Here is a 21787-nt window from a genome sequence, read left to right on the forward strand (position 1 = left end):
ATTCAGCTTCGTGTGATACTGCAATCAATACCCGGCCTACTCCGATATAACAGGCAACGTCAAAACTGACCATGCTTCTGCAGCGACCTGCTATACAGCTTGTCATATTGACTGATGTCCTTGCAGAGGACATGTCACCTCGCGTCACTGCATAACACTTTCAGCGCACCATCTCGTAATGATGTTGGGATATGAACGCAGTGGCAGGGTGCCCATCCCCAAAATGCGACTACAGCTTGTCCAATAGCCTTACAGAGGGTATCCTTAAGCGTTTAAACCGTACTCTGTGAAACAGAGCCTCTTTGAAGAGTTTGTGACATTGCAATGCGTGCACTGCGCCGACGACTTAATAATTTCATTGCATGTGCTTATGATATTACTCCTTCAGAACTTCAGCTAGCGCCTGTATTACACTTACGCTGCAGTCGCTTTCTGAATCACCATGTAAGCGCTTGGTCCTTGAAACGCCTGCTGTTTCTGCAGGCTCTCTTCAAAAAAGGTAATCTCCTTAGCCGGATATTCAATTCACTGTTGTGCTTGTGCACGTAGCGTAGACGTATTAATTATAAATGGAATGTTTATCTTGTCATCGTGGTAATCTGACGACAAATGCGAGGCGTGAGGATCGAAAAATACGTCAGGTATAAAGTTTTTTACTTAACATCCCAAAGAAGCATGATATGCATATAGGGGTGTGCGAATATTCGAAAATATCGTATATCGAATGGAATATCTATTCGAACTAAATCTTAAGCTCTGTGAGCACAGCAAAAACACCAGCTTTTAACGCTTGAATAGCGCGACAGGCTAGGCCCACTCGAAAATCTAGTATTCATTGGTTGTGAACAACCATTCGCACTCTCCCATTAGTTTCGTACACGGGAGGAATCTGTTCGTTTATTATTGATGCTATTTTCGTGCTCTTAATGCTAACGTTTTGCGCGACGTGATGGGAGCATACTCCTCGCATAAACTGTAAGAAAGAGGTGTTTAATATACGCAAGCTATTTTGAAAATATTAAACGTTCGATTACATTCGGAAACAAAAAAAAATCTTTTTCGAAAAGACGGTTTAGTGCAGAGCTCAAAGCTCATTCGAACTACCTACCTTTACATACCAAAATCAAAACCACGAGTCTGATGCTCATCTTCATCTCTATTTCATTGAGAAGTACTTCTCTCTCTGCTTTTTTATTTAAATACCTGAGAAGAGCTGGTATAAACAAGCACGATTTTGCGCAGTTTAAATCAGAGCAACCATATCCATTTGAAGGTACTGTGCTCGTGCGCCTCGTGAATATAGCCACCTCCGCATAACCTCTGCTGCAATGCCTAAGACCGTGAACGGACGCACCACTGTTAAGCCAAGAGCATCTGGTAAGCCTGAAACATTCTGAAGAGCGAGATTCTGCAACGCACCTAAGTTTGAGAAAACACTGAGAGAACGTACACGCTTTCACTGCAAGCCGGCGTTGTCAAGAATCAAGAACCAAGAATCAAGAGGCAGTTTCCGGAACGCGGTGTGAACACGCGCTGTCGTAAGTAAATTCCGGGCAGGCAGCAGTGCAATCTATTGTCAAAGGGATGTTTCGAAATAATACGAAGGTGGTTTTACAACTCTCCACTGCAGCCATTCAGTAGCTGTCGTCCCTAATCACGCGACGCCGCTTCACAGCGCCTCTTTCACGCTCTTAACTGACCTAATAATGACTCTAAGGAGTAAATATACACTTTTTTTTGCAACTGCACTGATGCTAGCTGAAGTACAGACTATATGTGATAGAAATGAAACTTCATGTGATATAAATGAAACATCCATTTAAACGTACTGGTGTCAAACATCGGTATAGAGTTATGGGAAGCCCATAACAATGTACTGTTAGCTTTACACATTATGAACTTTTGTCAGTTGCTTACAAGGATGCGTTAATTTACTCGTTCGACATCTAACTCAAAACTAGCGGTTTCAGGCAAGAACGTTTCTGCATTCAGACCTGTCCCGGCTACTGCAGTGTCATCTACGTACACAAGCTACTCGTTCAGGTCTTTAAGCACCGTACCTACCACGGAGTGACCGCTTGAATTCCAGACGTGCTGATTAGCCCTCTGCTGGGAACTTTACTACGGTCTGTCGTGAAGCTGTTATAAAGATTCCTTTGTGTCGCGTTGGCCTGTGCTCATGGAAGGTTTCCTTATCTAATTCAGATACATCCTTTCAATGCTTTGAGTAAATGTGCTGGTTGCAAAACGAATGCGCATCGGTCGATGATGGCAAGGTCTGTATAAAAAAAACGTTTTGGGGTTAATCCGTTGAATCGATATCGGAGTCTGAGGCGGCCTGTCTCTTTGTTGTATTCATTTTCTGAAACCTTTATTTTCAAGAGCGCGCAATGTTGTCTGCTCTCGTCATAGCGTACCCGTGTATTGATTATCCATGACTGGTGTCGTCTCTATCTGATGATCGTGCTCGAAATAGGTGCCAATCTACGGAATATTGCAACTTGGAGAATATCTAGCCAGAAAATGAGCCTTTGAAACTCAGACCGGCGCATTTACTACTCTCATGCTTTTATGAATAATGGAACAACCCAAGGCCTAAATAATGGAAGGAGCTCGTTGTTGGGTGAACTTGAACCGACCAAAGCAAATAATAATACCAGTGTAATGAAGAAGATCAGAGCCGTTCCGAAAGGCAGATGGTACCACTCTCAGGCAGAGAGAAGCCGACGTTCGGATTGGTGCATCGGAACACTAGCTGAGGATCAACCAATCAATCAACCAACACTCGCGTCTGCTCGGCTGTTGCTGGGACGTAAGGTGGCGCTGATCTTCTTCATTACACAAATAATACTTTCGGGCTTCTGTCCCGAAAGGTGCGGGATCGATCCTTGCTGCGGTGATCGTTAGAGACCCGTGTACTGTGCTTGTCAGCGTGTAAACGCTAGAAAACCGTGTAAATGTTCAAGTGTAAATGTTAAAGGCCCGTGCACTTTGCAATGTCAACGCACGTTAAAGAAACGCAGCTGCTCGAAATTTTCCGGAGCCCTCCACTAAGGCATGACTCAAACTGATATCGTTATTTTGGCATATAAAAACCCAGAAAGTATTACCAAGCAAAGCGATAGCGGCGAGCACAGTCACTGGTTAATTTCTGCTCTGGGGATCTAATTTGGACATCCTTGTCGTCTGTGTGACTGCCTATGGTTTAACTCGAACCTCTCTGCGCTGAGAATCAACGTAGAAACAACCAAGCATCACCTAGCTAAAGCCTAGCAACGACCGAGTAGCAACTTAAAAAGAACCCTCATCCCTTAGCTGAGGCTTACAAACAACCTAAAAGCAACCAGATTAGTCTTCAGAATCGTCTAGTTTCGCTGTGCCAAGCCTTGCGCGGCTTAGTACAAGCTTCGCCAATTTTTTTGTTTTATTTTTGGTATCAAGCATTAAATGATATCTTTTTGAACAAGAAAACGTAGAATAACTAGCACATTTTATATTTCACTTGGTCTTCCGGCCGCAGGAAGGTTGTGAATAACTAAATATTTGTACGATCAGTGCACTTGCACATAGCTAATCGTATGTAGTGAGTTCTTACCAGGGTGACATTTGCACATAGCCGAAAATTCAGTGGGAACATTAAACTAATACAATAGTAATTGTTGGGGTTTCACGTCCCAAATCCACGATATGATTATGGGTGACGTCGTAGTGCAGAGCTCCGGAAATTCCTACCGTCCTGGCGTTCATTCGCGCGCACCTAAATCTGAGTACACGGACCTCTAGCCTTTCGCCCCCATAAAATTCGGCCGCCAAGGCCGGTGTTCAATCCCGCAACCTTCGGATCTGCAGTTTAGCTCCATAACCACTAGACCAGCATGGCGTGTGGAACGTTCAATATTGGAGTAGTTTTGCTTGAAGCACTGGGCCAAATAATATTGGTAGATTCACCATAAGACCTGTTCCAGCTTCAAGTAGTGAAATCTGGTTGAATATCAACTGTCGAGATTTATTTTGTTGCTGCGTATTTCGGTTTCTGGAGTTAACACAAGAGAACATCCGCTCAACATTAGAAATTTTTGTTGATTGAACATGGATCGCAACACGGTCTACCCATGTTTGAAGGCAGCGCTATGGTCCCTAGAATACTGCCCCGCCACGCTTTGGGTAACCTGGATTGGCGCCAGACTTCTAAGTTGGTGAGAACGTGCCGGACTGTCGGCTAACACGTAGGAAAATCTTATAAATAATGGGTTGTCTTTATGCTTACTTGCTTTTATTTCTGCACAACATTAAATAAAGGCTGGTAAGTGCGCCAGAGTAGAAGTCCTAAGTAGCTGGAAAGTACCCATGGAGCCAACCTGTAAATTTTACCGCCAGACGGCGTCAAACATCCAAACGTTGACAACAACGTTCGTATTAGTTCAAAGCTCCCACCAGTCGCAGTTTGTTTTCGATTCCATGTGCGTTTTCGAATCGACTTCTAAGTCGATTCGAATTATTCGATTAGGTATTTTCTCGATTCGAATTCGACACCAGCGCCGAATTGAAACACAGCGTTTACAAGCACGTTCGATTTAGTTTTAGCCCCACCTTAACCAAGCTGCAATTATTTCCGTCCTGTGAAATTATTCGGAGCACAAAGTCGATTCGAATTATTCGATTACCTTCGGTATTACCCGTTTGTAGCACAGAGCTACAAGGAAATCCAAATGGACTTCAAACAAAAGAACCTTCTTAACTGACGAAAAATTCGTCCTGCTAGGGGCATCAAACCAGGTAAAACGCCTTTCCGGGATGGTCTTTCTACCAAGTGAGCTAATCAGCATGTTAGCAAATGGGACGGCGAGGTCAAATTAAGCGACAACTTGAAGCACATAGACAGTAAACATTACAAATCCGTTCTGCGGAATCAATCCAGCGTATTCACTGCCTCCTGATACTGTCCAAGGATAACTTACCATGACGTCCAAACGAAGGTTCCTCAAAGCCTACAGCAGTTCCTTATTTGTGCAAAAAACTCGGGAGTTCTAGTGACCTTTGAGGTCAAAGAGAACGAGCATTGTACCATTCACTCCGATTGGTGGCTGGTATATCCGGTCGCCGTCGAAATCAACTTTCCGAAGGACCCTCTACAAGGCGCTAATCCCAAGCCTGCAAGCTAGCTTCACGTCTATTGAGAAAACTACGCAACTTACGCGACCGTGGAGACCATTTGTATAAGCCGCTTAGAGCACTGTCTTCGGATGGCAATAAAAGGACTTTGTTGCGAGAATTGTTCTGAAGGAGAGGACAAGGATTTGGCAACCGGAGAACTCTATTGCACAAATGGAGTCTTACTGAATGGGCAAACGGTACCGATATTGCGAGAGGGTGGGCGTAGTCGGTTCTTGCCAGATTAACCTTGAACAAACACAATGGATAGCGAGAGAAGTAAAACAAACAGCGGAACGAGGGGAAGGCTGAGAAGTATTGCAGTTCGTTGCAAGCGTGCATCGTTATCTAATAATAAAAATTGTAGTTGCTCAGCTCGGCTGTTCCAGGAGCTAAGCTAAGCGTGGAGCTAAGCCGTAGCACGTAGCACGTAGCACGTAGCGTGAGCTAAGGTTCACCTGATTATTCACTGCTCTCCTGGTTGTCTAAGATTAGCTTGATTATCATGCTTACTGCTGCTTCAATGACACAAACGGTATACGCATTATGTGACACATGTATATTTATTTTTAGATGCGATTTTTTTTTTGTTCGGGGGTATGTCCCGTTGCCTCGTAGTCCGCACTCACACTACGCATGCGCATCTCTCCTCCTTCCCTCTCTCCAACAGCTGCGCGTTACTCTCTTCACTTCTCTACCAGCACCTGCTTGCGCTTCTCCTCCGTTCTCGCTTCTGCTCTCGCGGCGCATGCGCTACTCTCCTACTCTAGTCTCCTCTCCTTCAAGTGGTAGAGCGCTGCGCGCGTTCAGTCCAGCGCTTGCTTCGGTTGACTCCTCTGAAATGCGGGCTCGACATGCCGAAATTCTCTTCTGCGCAGCGCCACGATGAGCGCCAGCGCATGCGCGTCTCCTCCTCCTCTCTCTCTTCTGCTACGCTGCCTCCCTCTCGCGCACCTGTCGACCGCGCTCGAAATTCTCTCCTGCGCAGCGCCGCGATGAGCGCCAGCGCATGCGCGTCCCCTCCCCATCTCTCTCCTCTCCTACGCTGCCTCCCTCTCGCGTGCCTGTCGGCCGCGTTCCCCGCTCGCCCTGTGAGAATCAACGGCCAGTCTATCCTCTTCGCGTTCCTTGAGGTGAGGTTGGTAGCATGCCCGAGGTCGGTAGCATGCCCAACGAACGCCAACGGAACGCGATCGTGCAAGTGCTCCGGCTTCGCATCGCCTCATGGTCCCCTTTAGCGTGAGATGGTGTAATTTTTCTGCTCAACGCCATTTCTCTATTGCCACAAAGACAGCTCAATGGTCAGTGCAGTAACACGCTGCCGTCTCTATGGTCCCGACGCCCGGCACAGCGTCAGATGGCTACAGCGCAATGGAGGCCCAGAGCTGGGTGCGCGCCGGCGCCAGTATGTCTGTAATAGATTGAGCGCAAACGGACGAGACACAAGACGACAAGACAATTACACGAGCCTCGTCCGTTTGCACTCAATCTATTACAGAATGAACCAACGCGCCCAACAAAGCATTTTATTAAGCCAGTACGTCTGCCGCGGCTATGACGTCACTCTTCTGCATATGCGCACATTCGGCGCAGGCCGGCGGGCGGTGCGGTGCGCGCGGCGGTGGCGGCTCCGGTGCGCACAGCGGTGCGCCGCGGGACACAGTGCTGCTCGTGCATGCGCAGCATGGCTCTTGGACTGCACCGCGAAACTGCTCCAGCTCGGCCAGTGTAGCTAACGCTACAAAACATTCCCCTCTTTGTGTGGCAGCAGCGTGGTCTTCTGGTAAGACATCTGTTTTTTAAAAGATACAACGACTAATGAACTGTCTTACTTAAGAAGGAAACATTACGCTCTGTACTGATCTCAAAACAATGCACTTGAGTGCGTCTGCTGGTTCTCATATGAAAAACACAATTATGAGATAGTCTTTTACTGTATTTATCCCTCATTTACCCTTTATTTTTTATGATGTTTTGTAGCAATACGCAGTGAGCGATTTCATTGTCATCAAAGAAAAATAAAAGCCACAAGAGCTTCCTAGAAAACTCACGATACATGAAGACGACCCAGAAGTAATACTTAAGATATGCCTTAACGAAAAGTTTACTATAGCTGTGCCTTCTTTTATTCAAGCGTCATTACAGACATGGAGCCTAACTCTCGTCGGCCGATTTCTTTCCCTGTACTAATTTCATACAGATATTATCGAAGAAATATGGTCGTGCTATGGTTTCGAAGCCGACTTCAATTAACAAACCACAATATACCACGGAACTTGATTTGCCTAGAGTTTCTGTCGTAATCATCAAAAGTGTTTGCTTATGCGCAGGTTCGTGGAAATATCGTGTTTCGTACTATGGCATATATTTTTAATCAGGCCGAGGGCAGTTGATATTTTTGTTCTTTGTTGGCGCAGGGTAACTTTCGTTTCTAGTAGCGGAAAGCCGGGTTCCTTAGTTTTTCAGTACAAGTAAGAATTACCTAAAGAGAAAGAGAGCAACGTCATTATTGAAGGATCTCAAAAGCAACGTCTGGGACTAGCTTCCCCAACACTGGTGAGCATTTCGACCACCCGCAATAACTTTTTTTTGTTTTTTTTTTGTTACGGAAATGAACAATGACCCTACCCTTCGGTGAACAAATCCTAGAGATGTTAGTGAGCAAAATTAAATGTACGAGTTCATTACATTAGTTCTACAACACGTACGTTTAATTTCGTATTGATGTAACAACATTTTTGCGCGTACATAATAAACAACCAATTAAGACAAGCCACACCTTTCAGAAGAACTGCTTTGATCCTTTTCTCACGCACTCGCGTCACTAGGAACTATAGTGTAATGTTATTGCTGATTTTACTCCCTAAATGCCCTTTTTATTATTTTTTTCCTTCGTATTACAAAGTGCATGACCACGCAACCATCTCGCTTCAGCGCGCGCAGACGAACGCTGAGGTTTTGCGTGGGTGGGGTAACCAGTAGCGCAAAAGCCGCGGCGAAAAGGCCTTAGTGGCAGAAAGAAACGCCAACATGCGCGTGCTGTCGCTCTGCTCGCGGGGCAAGTCAGGAGTACAATAAGTCGTGGCTTACACATCAGTAGCTATCATGGTTGCAAAAATGAAAAAGAAAAAAGAGTTGCGTAGTTTCAAATCTTTAGACTCCTAGGTGCCATTCTGAAAAGGTGCCAGTCTTTGCTCTATTATAAAGGTTTGCTGAACGCATGATTGGTTTGGAAGAACGAAGTTTCATTCTTTATTAAGCACGAACAAGCAACAACTAACTACGCATGCACAACCATTGCTGTAGGAAGCTCATGCAGTCCTAGAAACATTTTCAGTATACTTTCTTGTTTAAAACTTCACAAGCGTTTGCTCCCTCAATACTTTGTAACTTGTCAGTCACTAACTTTAGCGGTGATATTCATCCTGGAGGGTTTCGCGAGTCCCTGTGTTATTTGTATGGCTTACGATATCAAACAGTTAGAGATTAACTAAAACAACGCCAGGCATTTTGAAGAAGATTGGAGCATATGCCAACGAACCTCACTATTATGTCGCTTATGATCTCACGCCTGACGTGCTCAAGCCACTCGGACGAGGTTGCTCACCACTATCACCTACACTAGAAGACTATAAAAGTCCGTGATACCCGTGCAACTATGCACGGCAAAACGTTTGTTTGCTTTCAAATGCAATGCCTTATAGCTTCCGCACTTTCATCGACATAAATGTAAAGTTATTTATCAATCATGTTCCCAAAATTGAGAGCAATCTACATAAAGTCGCACAGTGAGGCTATGGTAGCTTTAGTTTGCTTTCCCACATATACATCACGGAACACCGAACTCTCAACTTCGATCAGGGAACGTTGACCCGTTTCTTGCCGAAAAACTGAAACAAACGGGGTGCCGCCTGTCACGAGGTCAGTAACCGTATTACTCTTGGCAGCGTACAAATTATCTCGCGTAACTAATTCCAACTTACTAACTGCCCTTCGTATTCCTGTGCGCTTAACTTCCTGGGCTATAGCTTGTCAGTCGACGAAAAGCGGCAAAGACGGCATCCGCTGGGACGCTGTGTCATTGGAGTGATTAAGCATAGGTGAAACGGCGGGCAACCCTGCCCCGGGTGCCGTGCGCCTCGTAATGAGCTGCCCCAGCATTCGTATTCCCTCCAGTCTTCCGGGTTCACCGGTGATTCTGAGTTACATTGCAAAAGGTATTACAGAGACGGCTTGGGGGGCGGGCTCACGACAGCGTCTCCACCATGTGGTCCACGCATCAACAGCACAAATGCGAATCTATATATAGTATACGCTTGGAGTGTTGAAAGGCCTCTAGGACAAGGAGTGGCGGAGCAATCTGCAGCAAAAGATTTCGGATTCGCCCGAAGGACAACAAATTAATGGACAGCAGAGTAGGCCGACAGTAATGAGGCCGCGTAGGGGGAGCATGTCACTGGTGCTGCTGGTGTCACAACTCGATGGTGCACGAGATTAAAGCCATCGGCGTCGCAGAGATTCCAAAGAAACAAGTACTGGAATTCAGAATGACATTCACCGCAATTCTGCACGCAGCAACACAATTATCTCAGCAGAAACACTAACTAACCCGCGCAGCATGACTGGGCAGTAATTAACTTAGTGATTGCTTGGGCTAGTTAGTCAAGCATATTTCAGGTAAATTATTTTATCTAGGGTTTTAGGTTCCAAACCACGATATGATTATGAGAGACGCCGTAGTGGAGGGCTCCGGAAATTTTGGCCATCTGGTGTTCTTTAACGTGCACTGACATCTCACAGTACACGGGCCTCTACCATTTCGCCTCCATCGAAATGCGACCGACGCGGCCGGGGTCGAACCCGCGACCTTCGGGTCAGCAGCCGAGCACCGTAACCGCTACACCACCGCGGCGGACGATATTCGAGGGTATACAATTCAACTAATGCGACAGGAACAAGACAAAGATGTGTGTCCACTCCCAACGTAACGTTGTTATCGAATAAATTTTAATTTTTACGCCGACAGAAGTACACCGATAGACATATTCCCCAGTGCCACCAAACTTGGTTATCGTGGTTAGAACACCCTAGAAGGGGTTTGTACCGATATACCCAATAAAGCGGACAGGAGGATGACCGCCACCTTAGCTAAATTGGTAGAGCGGGAGACCCGCTATTCGAAGGTCGCAGGTTCGGTCCCTGCCGACGGCAAAATGTTTTTTTCGTTCACTCTGTAGCGAACAGAGGAAAACGACAAAGCAAGCGAGCAAGCAAGACTCAGTGTCAATGGTAGCCATGGGACACGAGGTCACGCTTGCACGGAGTTTGGCTGCTTGGCGCCCGCTACTCTTTGACGCTCTACCCTTGGCGTTCCACGACGCTCCGGGAAGTCGACGCGCCAAGAAATTACGTCACAACTTTTATTTGTTCACCTTTATAACAAAATTGCTACAAATAATATCTCCTATACCTTCCTTGGCTTGATTGTCTGTTAGAGTTTAGTAACGTTGTGTCTACCAAAGAAAAAAACGGGCCCTTAAATTCTCCGCATTTCTTTCATTCATAGCAAAGGTCTCGTTCAGGCATACTTGATGCCTTCACGTAGTATGCGAGGGGTTATTGGTCAGTGGCCACCTTGCAGGGAGATCACGTGCTACGTGACGCCAGCAGGCAAAAAGAGGCAGGCAGGCAGGCAGGCTAATAACTTTATTATTAATATCCGGAGGTGGCGCTCGACCCCCCTTAGGGTGACACCGGTGGAAACAGTGTTCCACACTAGCCGTCATGGCTACGAACGGCGCTAATACTAGTATTCCGGACTATACTCCTGACTCCGGACTAATACTAATACTCCGTACTAATACAGACTAATACTTTCAGGTTTAAATGAACAGATATATCCTATAAATTGGACTGGAGAACGACCGCCACTGCAGCTCAATTGGTAGAGCCTCGGACACGTTATTCGAAAATTGCAGATTCGGTCCTGCCGGCGGCAAGTTGTCTTTTCGTCCACTTTAATTTATTGGCATTTATATCACATTTACTACGTATAAGATCCCCTATACTTTCCTTGGTTTTGATTGTCTGTTTTCATAAACGTGGTTAGAACACACTTACGCCGTTAGAACACACAAAACGCGTGCAGCCGCTGACGCTTCAATAAAAAGGAAATTGCCCTACGTAAAATTCTATCGCCATGCACTTTCAATACCTGTGACTCACTTTTGCGATCACACTTACATTAGCACGTTTTCTTTCTGATCCTCCTGTCTCGTGAATGCTGCATATTTATGTTGTTTTACCTCATTCTGTAAATACAGCAGTGATAGCTATTACAGGTTGTTGTTAGTAAATTGCCGTTTATAAGGCGATCTGAGACATGACTTTGCACTTAACCAAGACTGTCATACATTCGTCAGGCGTTCCTTTTGGAAATCGCATTTTACATTTCTTTTTTTTTGGTTCTTTAAATATTTTCCGTCAAGTATAGACTCGTCAAAGCAAACGCAACGGTGAAACTACGTATCGGCTTGTTTGTAGTCGCCATTTTGATCGCTTCCCATTACAAGTGACATTTGTCAATGTTTCCTCCGAAACATACGTTCTAAAGTGATTATGAATCAAAAGTATTCGTGAAAAAAATGTCAGCACAGGCAGCATGCGCTGATAATATCGTCGTTTTGCACAATAGCAAAGTACCTACTTTCAGTACTTGACTCTCATGTGCACATAGAAATAAACGAAAAAAAATGACAGACTTGCCTTTAAGAGTAGTAAAGAGGCAGGTTAAGCTACTTGGTAGCACATGATTAATCCACCAACAATTCAGCAGTCTTACGCCTTCACACGTGATTACGCAGGCGTCGTCGGCATAGCGGTGTGGTGGGAGTCACTTTTACAGCTCATATATATTGACAGGATCGCGTTCTTAGTTAAGCCACACAGCAGCCCTTCCTTTCAATTATTCTGCAGTTCAACAAGTCCCAAAGTACACCTGCAATGTAACATTCCATGTAGGTTCAATTCTTCATTCATAAACTTGTGTTAAGTTATAATGCTAAATATTCATGTATACCAGTATCTAGAAATAAAATTTCCTTGCAGGTGCATGTCAGTACACACGGGCTACACAGGAAGGTAAGCAATGCGATAGTCCTGTGGTCGAAATATAATATTATAATAATAATTGCTGAGTGTTTTGCTTGCCAAAACATCTATAAATTTCCGATGCACGCCGTAATAAAGGGCTCCGAAAATTTCGACCACATCGTGCTGTTTAACGTGCACCAAAATAAAAGTGTACGGGCCTCTGGCATTTTCGCCGTCATTAAGATGCGTTCGTCGCAGCCGAACTCGAATCCGCGTCTTTCGGGCTAGCAGACGAGCACCTTAACCACTGTACCACCGCGGCTGTATGTGGAAATATCTGGCGCCATATTTGAGACTTTTGTAAAATTCTTCTTGCTTCCATCGTGCGAGTTCTCTTTAAGACCTCCGTGTTAACGTTCCGATATTTGTTAAAAATGACAGCGCATGCTTTACGTATGCAAAAGTATCCGTTACAATTTTTTCTACTCATATTGTGCACCTTTCATGAACAATAAAAAAGACCTTATTCCATTGATGAGCACCATCATAAGCGCTATTATTTCTTTTTCAAATGTTGCGAAAGTAAAAATTGAAACTACAGTTAATCAGATAATCTAAAACGTCTATGCGCTACTTCTTCAGTCCTGAATACTGATGCAGCATTCAAAACATGAGAGGACTAGCGCTGAGACAGAAGAAGCCATGGTAGCTTCGTCAATGACATTTTGCTGTTTTTCTTTCTGTATGCTTTTTTGATTCCGCGCGCAGAACTTGTTATCGATAAAAATATGACTTACTGTAATAGAATGCATATAGAACATCTGTCACTGCCTTGATTAAAGTCAACTCTTTCATACGATATTCAAGCAGTGCCCTCGAAATATAGCTTGGACTTTAGTCTCATGGAAAAAAATATTTGGTGCAAGTTTGATAACTTCGCAACAGCGCTTCTCGCTTAGAACGATTCTCTGAAAGTACTACTCGGTCCCTATTCTAATATAGCCATGAAATCATGGGAACACCAAATTTCATAATAGACGATACATAGTGAATTCAGTCGCATACCCACAAAAAAAAGACAAAAAAAAAGGAGCAGAGAAAACCCCTTTTTGTCTCATTCGTTACTTGGTATGACTGTTCTTAATTTTATATTATAATCGGTATAGTTACCTGAAAAAAAAAAGAATGTGTTTTTCTTTAAAGAACATAATTAAAAAAAATAAACACGTATGCAGGCGTTCGAAGTGTGAAGAGTGCACGTGGCTGCTATCTCGCTATTTATCTGTGCAGTCACCGGAAGAAAGCATAGCAAATCTTTCAGCAGGCTTTCATCATTCAGTCGTACGTATCGCTTCTTGCCCAGTTCCCGCTACTTCAGTACGTTAGCCTATAGTACGCTTTTCCTCGGGCGCTTTCCATCCCTGAGTTGCACCAAGCCGTTCCTGAAATGGCATTGATGTGTTTATGCTCTTTTATTTTTTTCAGGGATCATCACGTATACCGGCATATCGAACACCTTGACAGCGCAAGATGTAGGTTTCCACTTTAGGTGCAAAACCGTGTCGGCGTCTATCGAGAAGTGACAGTGTCTTTTCACGATGTACAAAAGAGAGAGAAGAAATAGTAGAGAAGGAAAGGCAGGGAGGTTAACCAGTATAGGACAACCGGTTTGCTACCCTACACATGGGGACAGGGTGGGGGAGATTTAAAGATGGAGAGGAAAGAGAGAGAGAGAGAAAGATAGCACATGACACAGCACACATGGAATCAGTCGGTCACTCTTGCGTGGTAGTTGGTCACTTTTGCGTGGTACGCGACATTTCTGTCACAGGCGCTTGGCCAAGTTCGTCGCTCTCAAAAACCTCAGCAGTGCCTTCGTCGCCTTCAGTTGTGATGTCTTCTGTTGACAACATGCAAGTATTGTTTGAACAGACATTGGTCTACTATCAAGGCGCGCTAGAACGGACGCCAATGACTGTCTCTGAGCATTATATACCGGACAGTCGCACAGGACGTGGTGTAGCGTCTCCTCGCAACGACATGCATCGCAGAGAGCGTTGTCGGCCATTCCAATTCGAAAGGAATAGGATTTCGTAAATGCCACCCCTAGCCACAAGCGATAAAGCAGTGTGGCCTCTCTTCGGCGGAGTCCAGTTGGCATACAGATATGCATCAAAGAGGACAGGTGGCGTTGACGATTAGTCCGGTTGGTTTGGCTGCTTGGTGGGCACCATAGAGCGAGCGTGATCTCCTGTGCAAGGCCTCGAAGACTGCTGGCAGCGTCAGACCTTGAAAATGGGATGGTATCTTCCTGTGTGCTTTCATGAGCTGTCCGAGCGGCATTATCGGCCTGTTCGTTCCCTAAGACGCCGCAGTGACTTGGCAGCCATTGAAACGTCACATGGTGCCCTTTCTCATATGAAGTGTGGAGAAGACCTCGAATTTCAAAAACGAGCTGTTCATATGGCCCGCGACGCAGAGCAGATAGCACAGATTGTAGGGCTGCCTTTGAGTCGCTGAAGATAGACCAATGTTGAGGTGGTTCCCGATTAACAAAACAAAGTGCAGCGCGCAGAGCAGCTAGTTCCGCAGCTGTCGACGTCGTGGAGTGGTCGGTCCTAAAGCTGATGGTAATAGCTCTTGCTGGGACAACCACCGCACCGGACGAACACTGGATGTTTGTGGAACCATCTGTATATATATGTACACTGTCCGCATACTTCTCGTACAAAAGAAGCAGAGACAGTTGTTTCAACACAGGTGACGACAGCTCAGATTTTTTCCGGATCCCTGTTACACTGAGTTGAACTGTGGGTCGAATAAACACCAAGGGGCATCGGTGGTTTAGATGCAGTGGTGAAGCCCGAAGGAAGTTTGTCGTTGTACTTGACGATAGTTTTAGAAAATGATGCGTGGCGCCTCTCTGAAGGCAGTGTTGCAAGGTGATGACAGGGAGCACGTGCAAAATGTCTGATGTGCGTTCTCAGGACTTCCACCGTAATGTGAGTTTGCATTGGATGGTCACGAGCAATCGCAATAGTTGCCTCTATGACGTACATCTGGGCAAACCAAGGCAAGCTCTGAGTGCTTGAGCTTTGTACTGCCTGCAGAACACGAATATTGGTCTTACATTATTACTCAGCACGGGCAGGCTATATCTAAGAAAACCGAGAAAGAGCGCTCTGTAGAGTTCCAGCATTGCGTCTACTGACATCCCCCCACGTCTTTCCTGCCAAGAACTTGAATAACTGGGAAATTGCTGTCAGGCGCTGCTTCAGGTAGGCCACGTGCGGGCTCCAACATAGGTCCCTGTCGATGATTACGCCAAGAAACCTGTGAGTTCTGGCATAAGGAATGGACCGCCCGTTGATTGAGATGACATAAGGTTTCATTAATTTCCGAGTGAATGCCACCAGTGCGCATTTTTCTGGTGATATGCTGAGACCTTGTTTACACAAGTACCTAGCTGTCGAAGTTGCTGCTCTTTGAAGCCGCGCACGTATCTGAGGACGTGTGACTGCCGAAGTCCAGACACAGATGTCGTCTGCGTATATTGAAACCTTGATGGTAGTTGGCAAGTAGTCAGCAAGCCCAATAAGTGCGAGGTTGAATAGCGTCGGGCTGAGAATTCCGCCTTGAGGAACGCCCCTGGAGGTATAGCGTCGTGTAGTTGGGCCATCGTCTGTTAACACGATGTACAAACGGCGACGGTGAACGTAAGGACGCGGATATCGAACATAAATAATGAAAAATATATATATTGCCAATGTCGCCACGTTGGACGACGTGAAATAAGGTAGGAATCGAATTGATGTCATGAATCGTGCAACGCACGACCTGCGCAAGCGCCGAAATCTCGAATAATGTGGCTGCTTACGCTACTTCAACTTCAGAGTAAATATCCTACGCTGCGTCTCACTGCTAGGATTCCGTGTGAAGTTACGCAGTAGACACATGGAAAAAACATAATGCGCTTCTTTTCGGTATGACCTTCTGCACCAACGCACGAGTCGGTGATTCTGGCGCATTGATGACGTCTTTTCTTGCATAGATGAAGCAGCAAGAAGCTATATTTTGCATCCTTGTGTATAAAAGATTTGCGAAAGCGAGTCGTTACAAAACTCCTAAAAATTTAACTGATTCACTAATTTCAAGTGGTATAAAAATCTTTTAACTTAGCGGTCAACTTTCGCGGACTCTTTTTTTTTTCTTCCGAATACAAAATAAACTGTCAGCGCCGTTAAGTGTGGATGGTTTTAACAAATTTAAAATAATAGTTTCTAAAGTCTGAATTGCCAAAGCTACGACATAACCATGAAGCCCGACGCCGTGCGGGGCAAGGCTCCGGATCAGTTTTGACCACCTGCACGGCTATTTTATGTATACCTCGAAAAAGTCCAGTGTACACCTATGAATGCTAGTCTTTTTAAATGTCGCCCCGATCGAAACGTGAGTTCTGTGACCGGCAATCTGTCGTCGGCCTCAAGATTAGCAGTGCGACACATTATCTGTCTAGCAACCACGGCGGGTATTTTGTGAAATATTGTGCAATTGGAACAAGTAAGACCATGCGAGTGTTGAACCCTTCGTAGAAACCTAGACAACTTATACGAAAAAAGAAACTGGGGAAGTGCGAGGCGTGTAGAAAAAGGGTGTTTGAGCTCCACTACCGTAAAACCTGGGGACGTGCGAAGCATGCAGTGTTTTGAGAGAGATTTCTTCGATGAGGTAGTAGTGGTGCCAAGCCTGAAACCGGGCATCTAGGCAAGGGTGCTTCCACTCCACTAACGTCTTAGGAAAAGTACGCCAGAATGCATCTTACCCTATGGTGCTTCTTCTTCTTCTTCTTTTATTGCGATAGCAATTATATGGACAGTCTCGGCTGGTTTTTGCCGTTGCCGTCGCCGCCGTCATGCACCGTATATGTCTAAGTATTTGTATATATATATAAATGTCCCAAAGAAAAAAAAATAATTGAGAAAAATGCTTCCGAAGCGCGGAATCGAACCAGCGACCTCTCGCTCCGCAGCGCGTGGCGCTAACCCCTACGCCACAAAACACAGATCCTTCACGTGGCTAGCGGCGAGGGTTATATACACACCCTTTACCGCTGGCAGTACTTCGAGACGGCAGGCGCTTATAAGCGTTTCTTCATTACCAGCGAGATGGCGCGAGGAGCGCAACGGGCGCATTTAAAAGTCGTCGGCCAGCTCGCTCGCTTCTTTCATTATTTGCGCAGGGAGAACCTTGCTCTTCCGCTGTCTACTCGCGCGCTTACCTCGTGGTGAGGGGAGAAAGGATATGCATGTTCGAAACGGGCGGTTCGAAACGGGCGGATATGCATGTTCGAAACGAGGACAAAGCGCCGCCCGTTTCGAACATGCATAACCAATTCCAACTTGCCCAGGCATCAATTCTTCTGGAGAAAGGATGCTTCAAGCTTTCACCTTAATGTCCGCGCTGTTGTTACGGAGCGTACGAAAGTCACTCGAGCTCAAGGGACGCCGCTAAACGAACAAGCAGAAGATGAGCGTGAACTATCAAGTGCCACAGCTCGACACTTGAAGCACGCTAGTTTCCTTCGCGAGACTCACTTCGTATAGCACCACTGTGTCTTGCTATCACATCCATTGCTTCGCCCTTGCGGCGAAACTGTGACTTTTTCTTCTTATCATTCTTCTTCTTGTTCCCTACATGCCCGGTTTCAGTCCCCCATGGCATGTAGGAAGGGTTGTTTCAACTCCACTAACGTCGTCGGCAATTCGTTCGGCCAAATGTTGCCTTCTTCATTTTTAGTGGACCGGTGGCGAATAATGGGTTTTACTCAATTTTTCTGGCGCAAATCCGTTTTATGACGAAAGATGAACTGTATGAAAAATGCGATCATTATGATTGGTAGGCTAACGCAATTTCTGTTTCCTGGTCGAGAAATGTACATTTAAAATATACTCTTCCCATTTTTGTATGGACAGGCATTCAATGTTTCTGAGTGAAGGCAGTCAGTGGTATTTGATGATGGCTGCCATAACTGCGTGACGCAAACTTTTCTTAAAACTGCGTGACATAACCAGCCTATTCTACTCCATCATAGCATATTTCGGTGGCCAGAGATTCCAGGATTGAAAAGAGCTGTTAATACGGCCCACTTACAAGCCTCAAATCCATCTTTCACAGATTGTCACGTCGGCAAAATGAAATGAAGCTACATATAAATTGTTTTTCAATGCGGAGGATTTCTTAGCGAACCCAAGGCAGTTTGAATCTATCTATCTATCTATCTATCTATCTATCTATCTATCTAGCCGCCTACGTCTAGGTACTCCCGTGATCGCCTATTTAACTTGGTACGTCGTTAAAAGATTTCCTCCAGACACGTGTGGCACATGCCCGTTTACCAGCGGCAGTGGTGTACGGGTATGCGCCTCAGGTGATTCACAGTTTATATCTACCCAGAAATGGCGAGAACACACATTGCAATTTAAATGCGAGAGCGTTAAGAAAAACTGACATCGGCAGCGTTGACCAGACGAATGCAAAGAATAAAAAGTAAGATCCAAGCAGCAATCGAACCCAAGCATTCTGCGTGTCAGTCAGGTATCCTACCACAGAGCCATGTAAGGTCTCGAAACTGCTTGGAAAAACACCCTGTGCAGGCATAATGTCGGTGCTACGTCAATTGCGGTTGTGTAGCTGGCTATCTAATATTATAACAAATCAATATACACTACATATGTACTACTACGATACAGGCGTCATGTTAGGTTGACGTGTTCCAGTGTTTGTTCCGCTTTTACAGCATTCTAGTAAACATCACATATATATTCCTATGATTCAGCAAGCTATATTCAAGCGTTACTCGACCACTGAGGAATACGCCAACGTAAGTTACGTATGACATTCACATCATCGTACCGTAAAGTGCAGGTCGTTTCGATAATACAGACCTATGGGCTCTAGCGTGGGTGCTGACATTACGTGAGACTATAAGTTACCCTTTAAACGCCAGCGTTCGCGATATGCGTGGTAAGCCCACGTTGTGCACACAACTATTACACTTACAAAAACACGTGGATCCAGCTCGCAACGCTTGGCTCAAAGCCGAAAAAAAAAATCACGCCATATCCAAGAAGTTAATGATGATGAGTGGGCGAAGCTCCGGAGGTAATCTGGTAAACTGCCAATCCCCGTAAATTTTGCCCACTCGATCATCATACAAAGACCTGACACACAAACGCGGGGTTCCTCATATATGACGTTAAGCTCAGGGGAACGTTTATTGTCGGCCTTGCAGTTTTGCCTTTCGAGGGCGAGAGCGCCTTTACGATTGTTTTCATCCATGGCAGAAAGAGAATGTGTGGTCTGCAACATGCTTATACTTAATGGTCATCAGCGTCCTCGTTATCACGTGTAGTGGGTACATTCCACTATACTGGAACGCGCTTATTCTTCATGGTCATCAGTCGTCATCGTCATGGAACGCGCTTATACTTCATGGTCATCAGCGTCATCGTCATCGTTATCACGTGTAGTGGGTAGATTCCACTGTACTGGAACGCGCTTATTCTTCATGGTCATCAGTGGTCATCGTCATCTTTATCACATGGAGTGGACACATCCCACTAGGCGTGGCTACATACTACGTACTACAAAGGAGGGACAGGCTCACACCCTGAGGAGCTTCGCCCCTAAAACAAAAAAAATCCAGCATAGAACTACTCGCTGACTGCTTCGCATGAAACCGATTTCCGCTAGGCGTGGGATCTGCCGATTTCCTTTTCTGTGAATGATGTAGGCAATAATAAGTAAACCAATCTTGAACTGCAGACAGTGCAACATACAAGGAGATAGAAGAGTCAGGGTAGCGGTTACGATACTCTACCTCCCCCCTGCCCCACCTCTGTACACACACCCATGCTTGTACTTAAATAAATCAAGAATATTCCCCAGAGGCATATTGATTACGGAACCTTGCACAAAATATGGCCGGCATTAGTTAAGCATGACAGCGTGCCTGAACCAGTTGACGGCTCGGTCATGGAGTAATATTACCGCTGCGCTCGTGAAGTAACTCAAATATATCAAACAAAGAAATAGGCGTTTTTCGGTTGGGGGCGATGCGAGTAACATGTAATGAATGGGGTCTCATCAGTACGCTGTCAGCGTCGCTTCACTGACTTTTTGTTTGCTTATTCAAAAGCGTCTCGGCACAGTTTTTAGAGATGCGCGCGCACCTATGTGACGACGTTTTAGCGTGGCAACTAGGTAACGTTCGCGTCGACCCGGAGGCCACCGCACTGCTGCACGCGTAGGTAGGCTGTTGCTGCTGCTACGCTAAGTATAAAGCGAGCATAATAAATGCATCCCACGTCGGCAGAGGACCGATGCTGTGGACAGCCAATCAATTACACTCAACGCTGCACTGTCCCCCGGAGCGTTGTTTAACAAGGTTGTTTATGCGACGTGTTCTAGCGAGGGAAATTAACAATGAGGTGCCTTAAAGTATTGTGAATATCTTGGTTTCTTTTTTTTCCCTTCACCCACGCTTCTGCAATGTCCGTCCATAATCTTTCCTTACAACCACGCTAACATAAATGCGACTATAGGCGTAGGCAGGCTTCGCACTATCTCTGTCTCTTTGACTCTCTGCTTTTTTTCTGCCTAACTGTCGCGCTATTAACGTGTTGAGAGAAGACGAGGTAGCCTCCCGCCGCTTTCCAGAATATTTCCTCAAAGAACACCTTGCTGATTTCGCTTGTGCAATACTTTGTATCACAGCTAGGGCACGTCGCCGCCCTTTATAACACGCCCACTAAACGACGAAACCATTTACGAACGGTAAACAATTACCTATGCTTAGCAACGAGAGACTTTGTGCTACACAGGGACGTCTTCTGAACTCACCCTGTGACGTAATTATTATATACGACGTTCATTTTGAAATGGCGAGATTTTGTTTACATTATTACAGTAGTATATTACAAGACTTAATGTACTTTTCGTATCGTGAGGATTTCAGGTCAAAATCTGCATGTTTGCAGCCTGACTAGCCCGTTCATTGGAGTTTTTTACACCCGGAACTGTTTGAATTTTTTAAATATAATTTGCGGCACCAAAAGTGATTAACTTTACACGCCAATTTACATGAACTATAGTGATTTCACTGTATATGAAGTTGAGAATTACCATTATCAGCTCTTGGCTCCCCTATTGTCCGTCAGTTAGATTCTACACCTCTCTCAGTATTGCATGAAAAAGTTGACTCATATTTTTACTGCAAAATATTGTTTTGGCTGCACCCCAGACACAACAAACACTTAGAAAGCTTTAAATATCACTGAGAAAAGGGTAACTCACGTGTGTTCGCTGTTAGCTGAAAAACACTCCGGCATGTAGTATCTTCGGGACTAGAAGTGAAACAAATAAAAAGAGTTAGATTTTAAATAATGCACAACGTCTATTTGCACGTCTTGGGGCGGATAAAAGCTTTCTGGAACTATTTAATTATTTGGCTTTCTTTGTTACGCCTAAACAGATTAACACTAAT

This window comes from Rhipicephalus sanguineus, chromosome 5, assembly GCF_013339695.2.
Source record: "Rhipicephalus sanguineus isolate Rsan-2018 chromosome 5, BIME_Rsan_1.4, whole genome shotgun sequence".
In the NCBI taxonomy this organism is placed as follows: domain Eukaryota; kingdom Metazoa; phylum Arthropoda; class Arachnida; order Ixodida; family Ixodidae; genus Rhipicephalus; species Rhipicephalus sanguineus.